The sequence below is a fragment of the Helianthus annuus genome, chromosome 3 (assembly GCF_002127325.2).
Source record: "Helianthus annuus cultivar XRQ/B chromosome 3, HanXRQr2.0-SUNRISE, whole genome shotgun sequence".
In the NCBI taxonomy this organism is placed as follows: Eukaryota; Viridiplantae; Streptophyta; class Magnoliopsida; order Asterales; family Asteraceae; genus Helianthus; species Helianthus annuus.
The window spans coordinates 96,949,020-96,965,817 of record NC_035435.2 but is presented as its reverse complement, the minus strand read 5'-3'; the positions used below and the strand labels follow the sequence as shown (position 1 = coordinate 96,965,817).

The 16,798-nt window shown below is 39.7% G+C and overlaps 1 non-coding gene across 1 annotated transcript; it reads right to left on the bottom strand.

Annotated features, from left to right (window-relative positions):
- Positions 1 to 14,032: 14,032 nt before the first annotated feature.
- Positions 14,033 to 14,139, bottom strand: LOC118490873. The gene has a single exon (XR_004890098.1). It is a non-coding gene; the product is annotated as a small nucleolar RNA R71 (small nucleolar RNA).
- Between the last annotated feature and the right edge of the window lie 2,659 nt (positions 14,140 to 16,798).

Sequence of the window (16,798 nt, the reverse complement as noted above, 5' to 3'; positions counted from 1 at the left end):
CCTTGGTTAAAAACCTTGCAAATATTACATTAAAGCTTGAAGTTATGAATGTTTCAAGCTTTAATGGAGGTTGAAGAGTTTTTTTGGAGAAGAAGGTAAGTGACAAAAGTGGCAAAGACAAGATGGTTGGTGAGAAACCTTCTTTGGAATATACCTTTTAAGGTATGTGTGAAGATCCCAGCAAATCTTGGTCTTTGGAATGGATCCAAATGTGCAGGAATCATGCTGACTTTATAGAAAACGACAACACGCTGACCACGGACCCGTGTCTGCTGGACACGACCCCGTGGTCAGGCAATACTCTGACACATTTTGTCCGTATTATGAGCACAGGGCATGTTGGCTTGGACACGATCCCGTGGTCAGATTTGAGGTGGGCACGAGGCGTGTTGCCTAGGCACGGCCTCGTGGCTAGAGTATTTATGAAGCGGCGTCTTATTTTAAGGCTTTTATTCGGATCGGGCGGTTCCTTACTGGAGGGAACAACACCAAAGTGCCTAAGGTACCTTAATTCCTCTTGATTCAAACAAGAACGCAAGAGGTTATCGGAAAGGGTAAAACCTAAACTAAATACCGGTGGGCGAAACCAACTTTTATTCCCTTTATCCGGGCTCATGTTAAAGAAGGTATATGTCGAATCGCTCAGGTCTATGAGCGCATTGGTGGGGGCTGATGGAGAGTCCTTCACGACACAATCGACACAGGGACGACTATCGCTCATGTTTTCACAAGAGGTTGAGGTACTTTTGGTGTCGTCGATGTTGGTAGAATCCGGATGTGACCCCAATAATTCTCCTTGATCGTTGTCTTGTGATGAATAACTTGTTTTCATCTCAAGCTCTAATTCTTTTAATTTTAGGAGAATTATATCTTCGAGTCGACATAATTCTTCGGAGGTTATGTCGTCTGAAAGAGGTGGTTGAGGGCATTCGGGCGAGAGATGGTGATCGTTTTTACTCTCGCCCATCTTAAAGTTATTACAGGAAAACGATGGGTCTAAATAGTGGGGATCGCAATTTAGAAAGAAACATTCTAAATCTTTATAGAATCCAACACATATTTGACACCACTCAGCGTAAGAGAAGCGAAAGTAAAAATAATCAATATCACTCATATTTTTGTCAGAAATTACCAACCGTCGGGATCTTACGGTTCTGTTTTCAGCAACTGAGGGTGGACACAGGAGCGTGTCGAGTGGGCACGACCCCATGGTCAGCTACTGTCTGAGTTAAAACAGGATTGCCAATAACGAAGGTAGACACGACCCCGTGCCTGGCTGAGCACGGCCCGTGCTGAACTCTGCAGAAACTGAAAAATTAAGAAAAAACCTGAAAAAATAGAAAAATAAATAAAAATAATTAGGCCGTTGATTTTAAACTTTCTTAAAATCCTTGTGTCTCTGGCAACGACGCCAAAAACTTGGTGTGCGTTAGGTGTGTAATGATTTTATTGATATTTTGAGCCCATTTTACGCATTATTCAAGTTTTAAATTTATAAAACATGATATTCTACTAACACTAAACACAGACTTGGACAAGTGCACCCATCGTGAGCGTAGTCTAGTGTTGTTTAGATACCGAGGTCCTCCAAGGACACAAGAGCTTTTAATACCGGTTTATCCTCAATGTCAAATCAATCTAAATTTTTGGGAAAAGTTTTGAAACATGAAAATAAAACTAAAAATGAAAAGATAATCAAAATTAAAATAGATAGACAAGATAGAATCACTTGGATCCGACTCGTCTTTAATGTATCCTTTGATTATTTTCGCACTTTCGGACTTTTTAAGAGATTATCTTAGTTATAGTAGTAGGCCCCTCTTTTGAAGGTGACGTTACCTTCAACCCAATGGTTTGAGTCAGCAGGGATACAATCCCAAAAGTTCGGAATATTAAAAGACAATTAAGTAAGTTATTAATGTGAAAAGTGGTAGGCCCTTCTTTTGAAGGTGACGTTACCCTCGACTAAGTGGTTTGAGTCAGCAATGATACAATCCCAAGAAGCCGATTTAAAGTATTAATAGTAGTTTACATATGAGGGGTTCAAGCTATTCGCACCCCCGCCATCCAATACTAGTGGGTATTGAAGGAGGTTCTAGTAAGCTTGAACCAGGTCCTCGCAGGATCTATACACTGAACAAGGCAAGAACCTTACCAAACCATTCCCCTAACCCCCGACCAGGTAGTCAACATGCCTTTATATAGACCATAAAGACATGATTGATGCAATCTTATACTTTATATAGACAGTAAAGTAACTTCAAGACACCATGGAAAAATGATAAGAAAAATTCACCTTCAACATAAGAAACTAGTTATTAAAGTTATTAATACAAATCCAAATAAAAAGTGCCGAAAGATTAAAAATCAAAAGTAATACATAAAAGACTTGTCTTCACCAAGTGATGTAACGGGCTTAACCAAACATGGCCTTTGATTGGCAAGAACCCTTACAATCAATCTTGGATCCTGAGACTACTACACACTCTAAAGATGGATGATGGTGGTGGGTGTTGGTGTTGTAGTGGTGGTGGAGTGGTGGAAAAGTGGGAGAGTAGTGGTTTGCCAAGGGATTCCCTTCAAGTGAACCAAACACCCTTATTTATAGCCAGTACAGAGCTCTGGCCATGCCCCGTGGCCAGCCTTTTCTCTTCCGTCATTAATTGCAAGTGTTAGTAGAGGGCCCCAAACGACCCCGTGTCTCCTGGACACCGCCCCGTGGTCAACTCTTATCTGTACAATCAAGATTCTCCGTATCTTTGCGTTGACCATGACCCGTGCTGAGCTGGGCACGCCCCCATGGTGGGCGTGGAAGCTTCTACAGGTTTGTCTTTTATGTAGGCCCCTGACCACGCCCAATGCCCAGCTAGGCACGACCTTGTGGTCAGGCTTCTGTTTCCTTGTTTTTTCTTTGGGGATGCTGCCGAGGGGTCAGGCATGTCATGTTTATTCCTTCTTTTTGTATTTATGTTGGTTTTGGCTGCTTATTTGCTCCTTTTGTTCTTTTAAGCTTGTTTGGTCCTGTAAATTCAAAAAGAAGAAAGAAACACAGTTTTTCCAACAGTAGTACTAAAACAGGTTAGTTTTATGCCTCATTTGATGTAATTTATGTGTTGCATTTTGCACACATCACTCCTTCTTTTATGGACAATAATGAGTGCCTTTTCAATATTCCAATCATTGTGTACATTTTGGGGGAAGCTTTGGGCGAAAATTGGATTGTTCTTGGTGATTTTGAAGATTCCAAACATTCGGTTTATGTTTTTGATTTCTATGAACAATACTCTTGATGTTATGATGGTTCACCACACTATGAGAGGCTAATTTCATTGGTGATCATCCTAAGTGTAAGGTTTGTTTGAGACACTATATTTATGCTTGAATTTCTAGAATAATGAACTTTACAATGTTTGTTTAGTTTGTTATGGTGTTTGGATGATCGTTTGTAAAGTGTTAATTTGTGTTTGATCAAAGTCTAAACCATACGTTCTTGGTGCCTTTGGCAATCGAGATATCATGGGAGGGACTAGGGTTGGATATTAGTTAATTGGTCATCGGGTAACAACCTCGCATTCTAGGAATCTGAGTACTTAGTTCCCTTTCATCACAAACGTTTAACCAAACATGAGCCATCTCTATGTGGTTCTTTCTAGTGAGCATGAACATTAGTGTCAATTAAAACCTAAAACTTAGGATGGTCGCTATCTTTTAATCTATTTACAAAACTCAACTTTGATTTACAGATTAATTTAGTGTAATTTAGATAACTAACACCAATCAATCCGAATTCTGAAATTTACTGTTTGCAACTTAGTTTTAAATTTAGTCATTAGAAAAGCTACATAGATAATACATTTTCCACAAATTCCCTGTGTTCGATACCCATTTACCACTAGCTAATTAGTTGTATTTGGATTAAATTTGAGTGAGACTTCGACCTCACATCAAATTTTGGCGCCATTGCCGGGGAGTAGTGCTCAACGTGTGTTATCTTTAGTAGTTTGTGTTTGTTATTTTTCGGGTTTACGCTGGTTGTGTTTAGTGTGCAGGTATTGACAGGTGCATGCATATGAGAGGCTCTCACAAGCTATCACCACTAGCATTTGGTCCGGAAATTGAGCGAACTTTGTGACAAAACTGAGTCTTACTACGAGAAAACAAAGTCATTGGTTCACCTACTACACCTACTACACCTATTACACCAAACAATACAATGGAACCACAACTACCTCCCACTACGGGTAAAACAACACCATCCACACCTCCACCAAATTCTACTACCAATCCTACACCAATACATGAGATTAAACCAACCAACACCACATTACCTACAAGTACCCAAATCGAACACTCCTATAGCTTCAACCCTTCATCAACTTTTCCACACTTTTCATCTTTCTTCCTAACCTCTGGCCAATCATCCTCTTCTCAACAAATACCACCACCTCAATTTCAACAAAATCCGTCCATAGTCCATGCTACCCCTACATTCCAACAACCATTATAATCGGGGGTACAATATCAACAACCTTAATTCCTACAAACTATGGGCACAAGAAGAGATGGATACGATGATGGTTATGAGGAAGATTTTACGGGATACGAGGAGGAAGGATATGTTCTTTTGGGGGGGTGTAATGGAGATCCAGAAGATTATACTTGTGTGCAAGGGCAAAGAACGGAGGCAATGCAAGGATTTGGTAGACCTCAACAATAAGTTATACCTCAACTAATTGTACCACAATAATTGCCACCACAAGGTCCACAATTTCAAAGGCCGATGCAACAACAACAAATAGGTCAAATGTTTCCACCACCACCTCAACAATTCGCACCTCAAAGACCGATTCAAAGACCAATGGGTCCACCACATCCAAGAGTTCGATTGGGTGTACCAAGAAGACATAATCAGGAGGCAGTGAGGGGTATTGAAGCACACTTTAGACCGGTTATCACCAATAATCCTTCACCGGTAGCTATTCCTCAAAATCAACAAGGGAGGACGTTTGAAGTAAGAACAAATTCTCTCCAAAGTTTGCCGAAGTATAAGGGGTTAGAAATGAAAGAACCTTATTTTCACTTGGAGTCATATGATTCTATATGTAACACTATCGGTGGGCAAGGATTTTCATCAGATGAGGTTAAGTTGGTATTGTTTCAATTTTCATTGGAAGATAAGGAAAAAAGATGGTTTTACACTCTACCATCGGCTTCGATTTACACTTGGGCGGATATGCAACAAAGGTTCTTAGAAGAGTTTTTCATGGCCCAAAAGACCAATGATGCAAGACGGAGTTTGAGAAGCTTCCAACAACAATTGGGTGAAATGTTTCACGAGGCTTTTGAGCGATTTAATTTGATGATTAAAAATTGTCCTCATCATGGGATTGAGCTGTGGGAGTTGTTGAATGCATTTCACGAGGGGCTGAATTTTGAAGATGCTCGTGATTTAATGTCCATCATCAATGGTACATTCGGTACCAACTACGAGTAAGACGATTGGGCATTTTTGGAACAAATGACGGTCATATAAAAAAGAAAAGCTCGATTATCTAGGAGAGTGAGATCAGTCATTACGAGAACCCAAGGGCGTGCGGCAGATGATGGTAATGTGCAACTACAAATCAAGTTTATGATGTTTGTGCAATCTGCAATGAGTTGGGTCATGCGGCTGAAAATTTCCTAGGAGGTGGAGGGCAATATGAAGAGGTAAATGCTATTCAAGGCCAAGGGGGCGGTAGTAGGAATTATAATATGAACTAGGGGTGAGCAAAAGGAAAAACCCGACCCTACCCGACCATTACCCGACCCGACCCGAGAACCGATTAAACATAAAACACAGAATCGATTCACTACCCTAAATATAGGGTCAGTTCCGATCCATAGGTCCAAGTCGGGTTTCACCATGAAAAGAACCGAGAACCGACCCGACCCTATTTTATATGAAAAATTGGAACCGATCTAAATACCTAGGTACTTGGGTTCGGGTCGGGTTGGGTATATTTTTGGTTCGGTTCTCGGTTATTTTCGGTCCGAACCTAAACTTGCTCACCCCTAATATGACCTCGAACACCTACCACCCCGGATTACGAAACCATCCAAACTTTCGCTATGGAAATCTGTCTAATCAGGCCAATCCTGATTTCCAAGGAAATCAAGGAAATTATGTTGATCGCCAACAATTTAATAATCAACGTTTTCAAAGGCAATTCCAATAACCGGGTAATGATCAAAGTGGGTCTTCGGGTCAAGTTGCTTCAAGTGGAAATGAAATCATGGACATGTTAAAGATAATGCAACAAGACATGCAAAAGAGAAATCAGCTTGATGAGGTTCGCATGCAAAAAGATGAAATCCGTGGCCAGGCGACCAGTCTTTGACCACTCGATGAGGTTCGCATGCAAAAAGATGAAATCCGTGACAAGGCGATTCAGTCTTTGACCACTCAAATGGGTCAACTTGCAAGTGAAGTGGCACATTTAAAAAAGAGCAAAGGTCAACTACCGAGTGACATATTGACAAATCCCAAGAACATCAAAAGCGTGAACATCAATGTGGTAAGCACCGTTCCTAATAGTGAATTTAATGAAACGTTTTTAACTTCTTCGTGTCAAGTGAATGCAGGAATAGAAAAAGATACCGAGGTTGAAAATGACAAAGAGCCTGGAGCACCACTCGTGCCTATCCGAGTGGGAAGATTAAAAATTTCTCAAGCATTATTGGACTACAAGGCAGGCATGAGTGTGCTACCAGGCGATTTATATGACATGTATGACTTTGGTCCGTTGCAAAATATAGACACCATGGTGAGTTTGGCGGATGGAAGTTGGAGGCGTCAACGGGTAGTGGTTAGGAATGTTATGATTTAGTTGGGAGAATTCAAATATCCGGTGGATTTTCTGGTCTTAGATTATGCTTCTACCAAAATGGCATCACAACAAAGGGTAATTTTAGGTCAACTGTTTCTTTATACAGCAAATGCTCAAATCAATTGTAGAGACGAGATCATTACTATGACCAAAAAGAACTGTAAGTTATCCTTTGATGTTCAGACTAGGGTGATTAGTAATGAGTCTATTGAGGAGAAGGGTAGAAAGTCTAATGATCATATGAAAAGTGTGTGTCAAACAATGAAAATGAATAAACCACCTGGTCGTGAAGAAAAGCATGAGGGTTCAATCAGGTGCATATTTGATTACCCACCGAATGGACATGTGATGGATGCATTTCACCCAATGGCACAATACAGTAATGGAGATGGCAGGAACTCTACATTTGAGCCACCATAAACGGAGGTGGCACGGTCTGACTGAAGACCCGAGAACTTAGCGCTGCTCGGGAGGCAACCCAGGGTTTTACATTAATCTTGTTGTTCCTTTATCTTTCTTTGTTTCAGGGCCATGGCAACATTTAAGTGTGGAAGACGTGTGAATATTTGTGTGAGGTGGTGATAGGGAGTCGGATCACCTACAACATATGAATATGTTGTGTCAAACTTCATCAGGTTCATGTACTCTTTCCTTAGTCTTGTTATGTTCTTTAGCCTTGAAATATTAGTAGTTGGTTTGTTTGCTTTTGTTTTACATATAAAAATAAAAAAAAATACAAAAATACAAAATACAAAAAGAAGTTTGGTTTGTTTAGAGCAAACTTTCCCTTTAAAGCCATACATTGGGGACAATGTATCCCAAGTGTGGGGATGGGGGGAAATTTTTGAAAATTTTTAAAATCAAGCGAAAAGTTGTCTGAAATTGAACACTTAATACTAGAACCGCACGACACACCGGAAACCCCGTATACCCTTTCATTGGTGAGAGTTTGAACCACTTGATTGCTTTATTAGAAAATATTTCCTTGATGAGAGTGGCAATGTGTGGTTGCTTATTAGAACTTGTGCTTAGATGCGTTTTGAGGCCTTAGCTTGGCATGAATGTGAAAAGGATAAGGGCATTTAGGTAGCCTCGTCAAGGTGTGTGCGAATGTGGGATTTGGGGGGTTGGACCTCATGAATTACATATATGAGCATGGTAGCGAGAAGGGCGGGGGTTTGGACTTTTAATTGCCAATTTTGAGCTTTAAGCCGATCATTTGATAACCTATGCCTGTCTCTCTAAAAATTCACCCGTTTTTCGACCCGTTCTAGTAGTGTTAATATTCCGTATTATTATGTTTATTATGTTTATGTGTTAAAAAAAGAAAAAAAAAGAAATGAAAGAAAAAGGAAAAAAAAGAGGAAAAAGCAATGAAAAAAGAAAAAAAGAGATGTCATGTATTTTATATAGATGGTTATGTTTGTTTAGATGAACTTAAAAGACCGGGTCAAATTATTCGCTACTACACATATATCCCTTAATTTCCTACCCATATGCCTAGCCGTGTTACAACCTTTAAGTCCCTTTGATTCACATGCATGTTTTGGCAATTCTTTAGGCGAAGGGCCGATTTAGGTACAAGCATATTATTGGACAACCACACATTTGCCTTAAGTGTGTTCTAGCTCATTATTGCTAGTAATTATTTGTCACCGAGAGGAGCGTTATTGTGAGGGGTGTGTTGTGCGGGTTTTTAGGAAAAAGTTAGTAAAAAGATGACATTTATTTGCTTGATTCATTTTGGGATTGCTTGTGGAGTTTATGAGATTGTGTTGGATGAGTTGCTTGGGGGCAAGCAACAGTTAAGTGTGGGGATGTGACGGGTGGTCCGTAGGACAACCCTTAAGTGGTATAAACGATAATAAAATCCTACATTTAATTGGGTAATTGTCTAGAATTAGAGAATGTAGGATCGAGGACTGACCCGAATGAGTCATTCAGAGGCGTTCAACTCTGTTTCAGGTGCGGAATAACAGGAAACGGAGGTAGAAACAGCTGTTTCTTCACTTAATCTACTGATTGTATTGATTTGACAACAAATACAGCTCGATCTTCACACCGGCAGCACTTCGGTATGGAATACAAGGCAGTCTTATGTGATTTCACTCATGGAACCCTATATATAGTATAGAGATTTCGCTCCAAGGGACACATGTCCATATGAGCGAAACCTCATATTGTACAGATAAGCGAAATCACCTTGTCCACATGGGCGAAACCCCATCTTAAGACCCTATGAGCGAAATCATCTCATTATACACAAACACTCTCCTATTTTCTCGTAAAACGTGCCCTAATCTATACAATACAAGGTAAGACTCGATACAAGACGAAGTCGACAGATGTAGTGCACCAACAGACTCCCCCTCAGATGTTGACGAGTCGACTATCGAGTCACGACAATGCTGTGTCTTCACATCTTCAGTCTTGATCAGTCTCTGGGCTTTTCTCTCTCTCTTTCTTCATCAACAGACTCCTCTTTAACCATATCTGCTTGAAAATCTTCAGACTCCCCCTCTCGATTTGCTGGCATTTCTTTGTTCTTCAGCAACATCTGCAACAGGATCATTGTCTGGCTTTCACAGGTTCAAGCTTGATTCCTATCTTTAACTTTCACCACAGAATCAGAACCTGGCACAATTTCTATCTACAGCGATTAATTTCCAGAATCGAAACTTGACTTTCTTCGATCAGAGTCCTCAGGTATTGTAACCTGGCTCTTTATCTTTAGGTCCAAGATTGAAATCTGGCTATTCCTGCACATACTTAACCCAGAAGTAAATTTTCTAAATTTAACAATTTGAATGCACCAACACTCTGAAATAATCAGACGACTCTCTCTCAAAAACATATGCATCAACAACAACTCTCCTTCAATTCACTTTCTCTATGATGAACCACTTGTTGATTTTCAAAAACACATTTGATGTTCAATATACACTCTCCTCTGAACAATGTCATCATGTTTAGCACTTTGAATTTTGAAAATCAGCTTTTCAACATCAGTTATCGAAAATATTTTTGACTTTTTCAAAATTTTATGCTAAAACACACACAAAATCTTTTTGGATTTTCTGAAAGAAAGTAATTGACACCACTTGTAAAGACAAAGACTGACACCAATTGCAGAAACAACAAGATGCGGAAATGAAATATTTACAAACAATATTTTTTGTGAGTTTGTGTAAGAGAATCATATCAGTTTATGAGACATGTCACTAACACCGTTAAGCTGATTACATTTTAAGTTTTAAACAATTCACCTAGATTGTCAGTATATTTGTCCACTTAAATTTTCACACAAATTTTAACTGATCCGAGATACAATGTTTATGTTTTAAGCTCTTGAACTTATTCGTGTGTCCCACTACTTGAATATACTCCCGTATCCAGATCCCAATATTCAATCTTACAGGTGAGTATACCACAAATGATATCTGTCAGGGGTTAGATGCGAGGGCCATGAGAGCTCAGGTCGATACTTCCGTATACACAAAGAGATGACGGCTTTGACTTTTCGGTGTGTCCCCTTTAGAGGATCTCTTGATTACAACAGCAGCGACTATCAATTTTATTGTTTCATTAGCTTGCTGATAGCGATGCTATGTTTCAAGCATTTGCGGAAAGCATTATCCGGGGACTAGGTCAGAACTTCCATTCAGCAGAAGTCCCGGGATAATACCCCAGATATCACTGAGCATAAAGACCTAGTATCTCAGAATAAGGGACCTTTCAAACAAGATTTCACGGGTTACCTATATATCCAAGAAGTTGTTAACCCACAGAACAAGCAAATTTGATTTTTAGATTCATGTCATGTCACAATTTACTAAGTGTGTAAAAACCTACTGACATATCCGCAGTGAGATTGTTTATCACATTTTAACTTTCCAATTCTTTAGCATGTTGTGACAGTCCACTGATGTACTATCATTTCCTCTTTTTCACAACAAAACTCATTTTTGATTTTATCAAGTTTTTGGCTTTTTCAAATTTTCTAATGTTTTTGGATTTTCTGAAAATTTTCTACTCCCCCTAAAATGCAAACACATTTCTAAGGAAATTTGAAAACTTTCTAAGCTCTTGACCTACATGAAACATGAAATGAAAAACAAACTGTACAAAACTTGACAACTGACATCAGATCGCATAAATTCGCCATCCATTCGGCATAAACAATCAGAACTCCCCCTATCACAAACCATTTTCTCATTTAGATCTCAAAACACCTAAGTTTATTTTAATCAAAATGATTTTTTCAGAAAATGAGTTTGTGTTTTACCACTTGTAAGTTTACCACTTATTAAGTATGGGGATATGGTTCATCATCTTGTCTATTTTTAGCATGTATAGTAAATCAAGTACAACTTAATGTCCCTGATTTACCATTTGCAGTTAAGTCACCTTTGTACCACTTGTAAATATATCCGAAACAATACCACTTGTAAAAATACACACAATACTAACTGTAGGAATGTTACGTCTACATAAACCATTTTACCACTTGTAGGACTGATCACAAAGATGCCGATTCCTGCTTCACACTTACCAACCTGGAAGCTCCGGCGTAGTTGATGTGTGTAAAATGCAACATATAAATTACATCAAATGAGGCATAAAACTAACCCTTTTTAAGTACTAATGTTGGAAAAAGAGTGTTTTTGTCTTCCTTTTGTATTTTCAGGATTAAATGAGCTCAAATTCACAAAAGAAGCAAAAAGACAGCTAATTCTAACATAAATACAAGAAAAGGAACAAAAGTAGACTGCCCGAACCCTCAACGGCATCCTCCCAAGCAAAGAAGAGAAAACAGAAGCCTGAACACGCCCCGTGCTCAGCCAGCACGGGGCCGTGCCCAAGAAGCAGCAGAAAAGACAAACCTGTAGAAGCTTCTATTGCCCACCACGGGGCCGTGTCCAGTGAGCACGGGGGCGTGGCGAAAGTACAGCAGGCGCATTAATTGTAATTGCGAATTACAATTAATGAAGAGAGAGAGTGTCAGACGGGCACGGGGCCGTGTCCAGCGGACACGGGGCCGTGCCCAGCCTTCTGTTCAGCCTATAAATAGGAGTGCTTGGTTTCATTCCAACTCATCCCTTGGCACACCACCTCTCTCACACTTCATCCACCACCCACCACCACCATAACACCATCATCCACCACCATCATCCATTGTCCATCGTAGAGTGTGTGAGTCGTCTCGGGATCCAAGATTGATCGTAAGAGTTCTTGACAATCAAGGCCATGTTTGCCTAAGTCTCTTACATCACTTGGTGAAGACAAGTGTTTAGTAGAATACTTTTTATTTTTAATCTTTTGCACTTTTTATTTGGTTTTGTATTAATGACTTTAATAACTAGTTGCTTATGTTGAAGGTGATCTTTTCTTATCGTTTATCCGTGGTGTCTTGGCATTATTTTACTGTCTATATAAAATAAAAGATTTTCACCATTCATATCTCCACGGTCTATATGGAGGTATGTTGGCTACCTGGTCGGGGGTTAAGGGTACGGTTTGGTAAGGGTCTTGCCCATGTTCAGCGTTTTGAGGTCCTGCAAGGGACCTGGGTCAAATTTAGTAGGATCTCCTTCAATGCCCATAGGTATTGGATGGCGGGGATCCAAACTCTTTGACCCCCTCATAAGTTAACTACTATTAATACTATAACCCGGCTATTTAGGACTGTATCCCTGCTGACTCAGACTACTTAGCCGAGGGTAACGTCACCGCCAAAAGCGGGGCCTACCACAATTTGCATTAATAACTTAGTTCATTATCTTCCAATAATCCAACCCTTTAGGATTGTATCCTTGCTGACTCAAACTACTGGGTTGAGGGTAACGTCGCCTTCAAAAGAGGGGCCTACTACAATAACTAAGATAATCTCTTAAACAAGTGCAAAAGTGCAAAAATAATCAAAGGTTATACTAATACATGAGTCGGATCTAAGTGATTCATCTTGTCTATCTGTTTTTATTTTATTTTTATTTTTCAGCATTTAGTTAGTTTTTATTTTTTCTAGTTTAAAAACCTTTTTTCTAACTTTTTGATTTGATTAGACGTTGAGGATAAATCGGTACTAAAAGCTCTTGTGTCCTTGGACGACCTCGGTATCTTACCAACACTATACTACGTCCACGATGGGTGCACTTGCCCATATGTGTGTTTAGTGTTAGTAAATATCGTGTTTTATAACTTTAAAACTTGGCTAAAAGTGTAAAAGGGCTTAAAATATATATCAAAAATATAACACACTTCACGCACATCAAGTTTTTGGCGCCGCTGCCGGGGACACAAGGATTTTAAGAAAGTTAGGAATCAACGGCCTAATCATATTTTTATTTTTCTTTTAAATTTTTAGGATTTTTCATAATTTTTCAGCTTCTGCAGAGCTCAGCACGGGCCGTGCCTGGTCGGACACGGGCCGTGCCCAGCATTGTTACTGGCAGCTTTTAGTTTTCCAAGTTACAGAAGGCTGACCACGAGGCCGTGTCGGTGCAACACGGGGCCGTGTCCAACTTCCAGTAACTGGAATCTGGAAAACAATCACTGTAACTCCGACCACGGGCCGTGTTCGCTGAACACGGGGCCGTGGTGAACCTTCTGACCAGCCTTCTTTTCTGTTTTTATTGCAGGACTTGGAACCGGACGCCAATCCTACATAGTGTATGAGCTCCAGTTCTAATAAGGACATAAAAGAACCTTTAGAAGAACCTGAACGCTTTCTCAGAAAAAGATTAAAAGCTAAAAACCAAGAGAAAGTTTCGGGTGATCCACCTCCAATGGCGGACCAACGTACCCTCATGGATTATCTACGACCCACCGTAGGTAACCTAGGCGCCGCTATCAATGCTCCGAATATTGAAGCTAATAACTTCGAACTTCGGCCGCATTTGATACAAATGCTCCAAAACTCCGCAACCTTCCATGGGCTTGCGGACGAGGATCCCCATCTACATATTACTAATTTCTTAGAAATATGTGATACCTTTCGGATCAATGGAGCATCAAACGACGCCATCCGCCTCCGAATGTTTCCTTTCTCACTAAAAGACCGAGCGAAAGCTTGGCTCAACGCCCTCCCAGCTGGATCGGTAAATACCTGGGATGAACTAGCCCAAAAATTTCTATATAAGTATTTCCCTCCCGCTAAAACGGCTAAATTAATGACTGAAATTAATACATATTCATAAGAGGACGGGGAATCCTTATATGAAACTTGGAAAAGGTTCAAGGAGTTATTACACAAGTGTCCACATCATGGCCTTGCGATATGGCAACAAGTATCCACTTTCTATAATGGACTGTTGCCACACACAAGGCAGACACTTGATTCTAGCTCCAGGGGACTTTTAGGTAATCGACGCCCGCATGAAATATATAACTAAATTGAGGAAATTGCTCAAACCAATTTTCAATGGCACACCCCCCGAGGCAATAAATCTATTGCCCTGACGTGATTGTCGTGGGTCACACAAATTTAATCCCCAAACAACTGTAGTTAGTGGTAAGAGGGTATCGAACTCAGGGAGTATGTGGAAAATGTGTCGATTGTATAGCTTTGTATTTAAACTAATATTAAACTAGATTGCAGAAATTAAAATTCAAAAGTTTGGATTGTTGTTTTAGAAATCTAAATTAAACACTAATTCAAATCAAAGTTGGTTGTAAAACAAATTAGGAGAGAACAATGATCACCTTAGGTTTCAGTTTCTTTAAACAATTGTGTGTAATTCTAACAAGAAAGAGTTACATAGACATAACTCGTGTATAAATGATTGAAGTGATAAAAGGGAACAAAGTACTCGGATTATATAACGCGAGGTTGTTTCCCGATGACCAATTAATCAATAACCAACCCTAACCCTTCCCGTGATATCTCAGTTGCCAACGGCACCAAGAACGTACGATTAAGACTAGAAATTGCAATATTGATTAACAAACTACAAACAATCAAACATACACCATGACATTCAAGCAACACAAGTTGTCATTCTAGAAATTCAGAAATTAAACACACAAAAGTTCAAGAAACATTCACCTAAGATGATCACCGAAGAGTTTAGCCGGACATGGCTCGGTGAATCATCATCATAATCAAACTATTGTTCATACGAATCAAAAACACAAACCGAATGATAAGAAATGTTCACAAACCCAACAAGTTCTCCAAAATCGCCCCAATGATGTCCTAGAACCGTCCAATGATAAGAGATAGTGAAAAGACACTCCAAAACTGATTAAATGATGGCAGTTACACTTTGGTTCGCAGCTTCCACCGTAAATTACGGCTCCACCGTAATTTACGGTGATCATGGTTCTTTTACGCCATGAGTAAACTGTGTTACGGTGGAGAAGAAAATAAAATCCAGGTCCACCGTAAATTACGGTAGGACCGTAATTTACGGTGGTGAGCTTCCTTGACTTCTTTGTTGTGTCTCGTGTTCCACGCTCGACCTGTTCTTCACCAACGCCTCCAAAGCTGCGTTTACTCCATCTTTTAGCTCCTAAACTGCACCTGAAACATAAGCACCGTAGTTATCTAATTCAAGATAATTACACGATTAAGTGGAGGATTATTTCGTCTTTTAATATGCTTAAGGGTTGTCCAAAGGACCACCCGTCACATCCCCACACTTAACCGTTGCTTGTCCCAAGCAACTCATCCAAATGATTTCAAAACAAGTGATCAAATCAAACCAAGCAAAACATGCAATCTCTTTACCAACCCCTTTTTAACACCCAAGCAATGCACCCCTCTCAAATTCTCTCCTCTCGGCTACAAGTGAAAACTAGCAAAGATAAGCTAGACACACACTAGGCAAACGGGTGGTTGCACAATCATAAGCTTGTACCTAAATCGATCATTCTCCTACAATGGGTCAAACATGAATGCAAATTAAAGGGACTTCAAGGTTGTAACGCGGCTAGGTGTAAAGGTAGGAAATGGAATATATATGAAGTAGCGAAAATTCGACCCGGTCTTTTTATTATAAACAAAAACAAACTAACAAACAAACGCACTACTATATACAAGACAATTAAGCCCCTTTTTTTTTCTTTTCATTGCTTTTCTCTCTTTTTTTTCTGATTTGATTTTTTTTTTCAATCAAACAACCATACGATAACGCATTAACCATATCTACTTCAAACTAGCAAAACTACTAATACTATCACTAACACTATCCGACCGGGTCAAATTTGGGTAAATTTTAAGGAAGTAGCTAGGGGAAACAAATGATAAGCTTCACAGGCACAAAATGGGCAGCTAAATGTCCAAACCCCCGCCCCTCTCACTACCATGCTCATATATATACTTATGAGGTCCAACCCCCCAAGTCCCACACTCGCTCACACCAACGACGAGGCTACCTAATGCCCTTATCCTTTCTACATTCATGTTTAACTAAGGATTCAAATCGCATTCAGGCACAAGTTCTAATGCACCCCCACCCGTAGCCACTCTCATCAAAGACAATCATTTATGTACAAGTGTGGCTACAACTCTCACCAAGAACGAAAAAGGTATCAAGGGTTGCCGGTGCATCAACTTGGGGTTAAGTTAGGGCGTTCAAAATTTCACATCATTTCGCTTGGCTTAAAATTTTTCAAAAACCTCAAAATTTCCCCCCATCCCCACACTTGGGATACATTGACCCCAATGTATGGCTTTGGGAGGCTTTGATCACTAAACTCAATCACCATCAACAAAAGCTTGTTTTCTCAAACCCCAAATTTCTTTTTGTATTTTTATTTTTATATTTTTTTTCTTGTTTTTCTCTTTTTTTAAACACGACACCACCAACAAACACCAACCCAACAATCAACACATAATCAAACACCACCCATCCTCCCAACCATAACCAACATAAAACCAAAAATATGTACAAACTATACACAAGGGAGAATACCACCTGATTAATAGT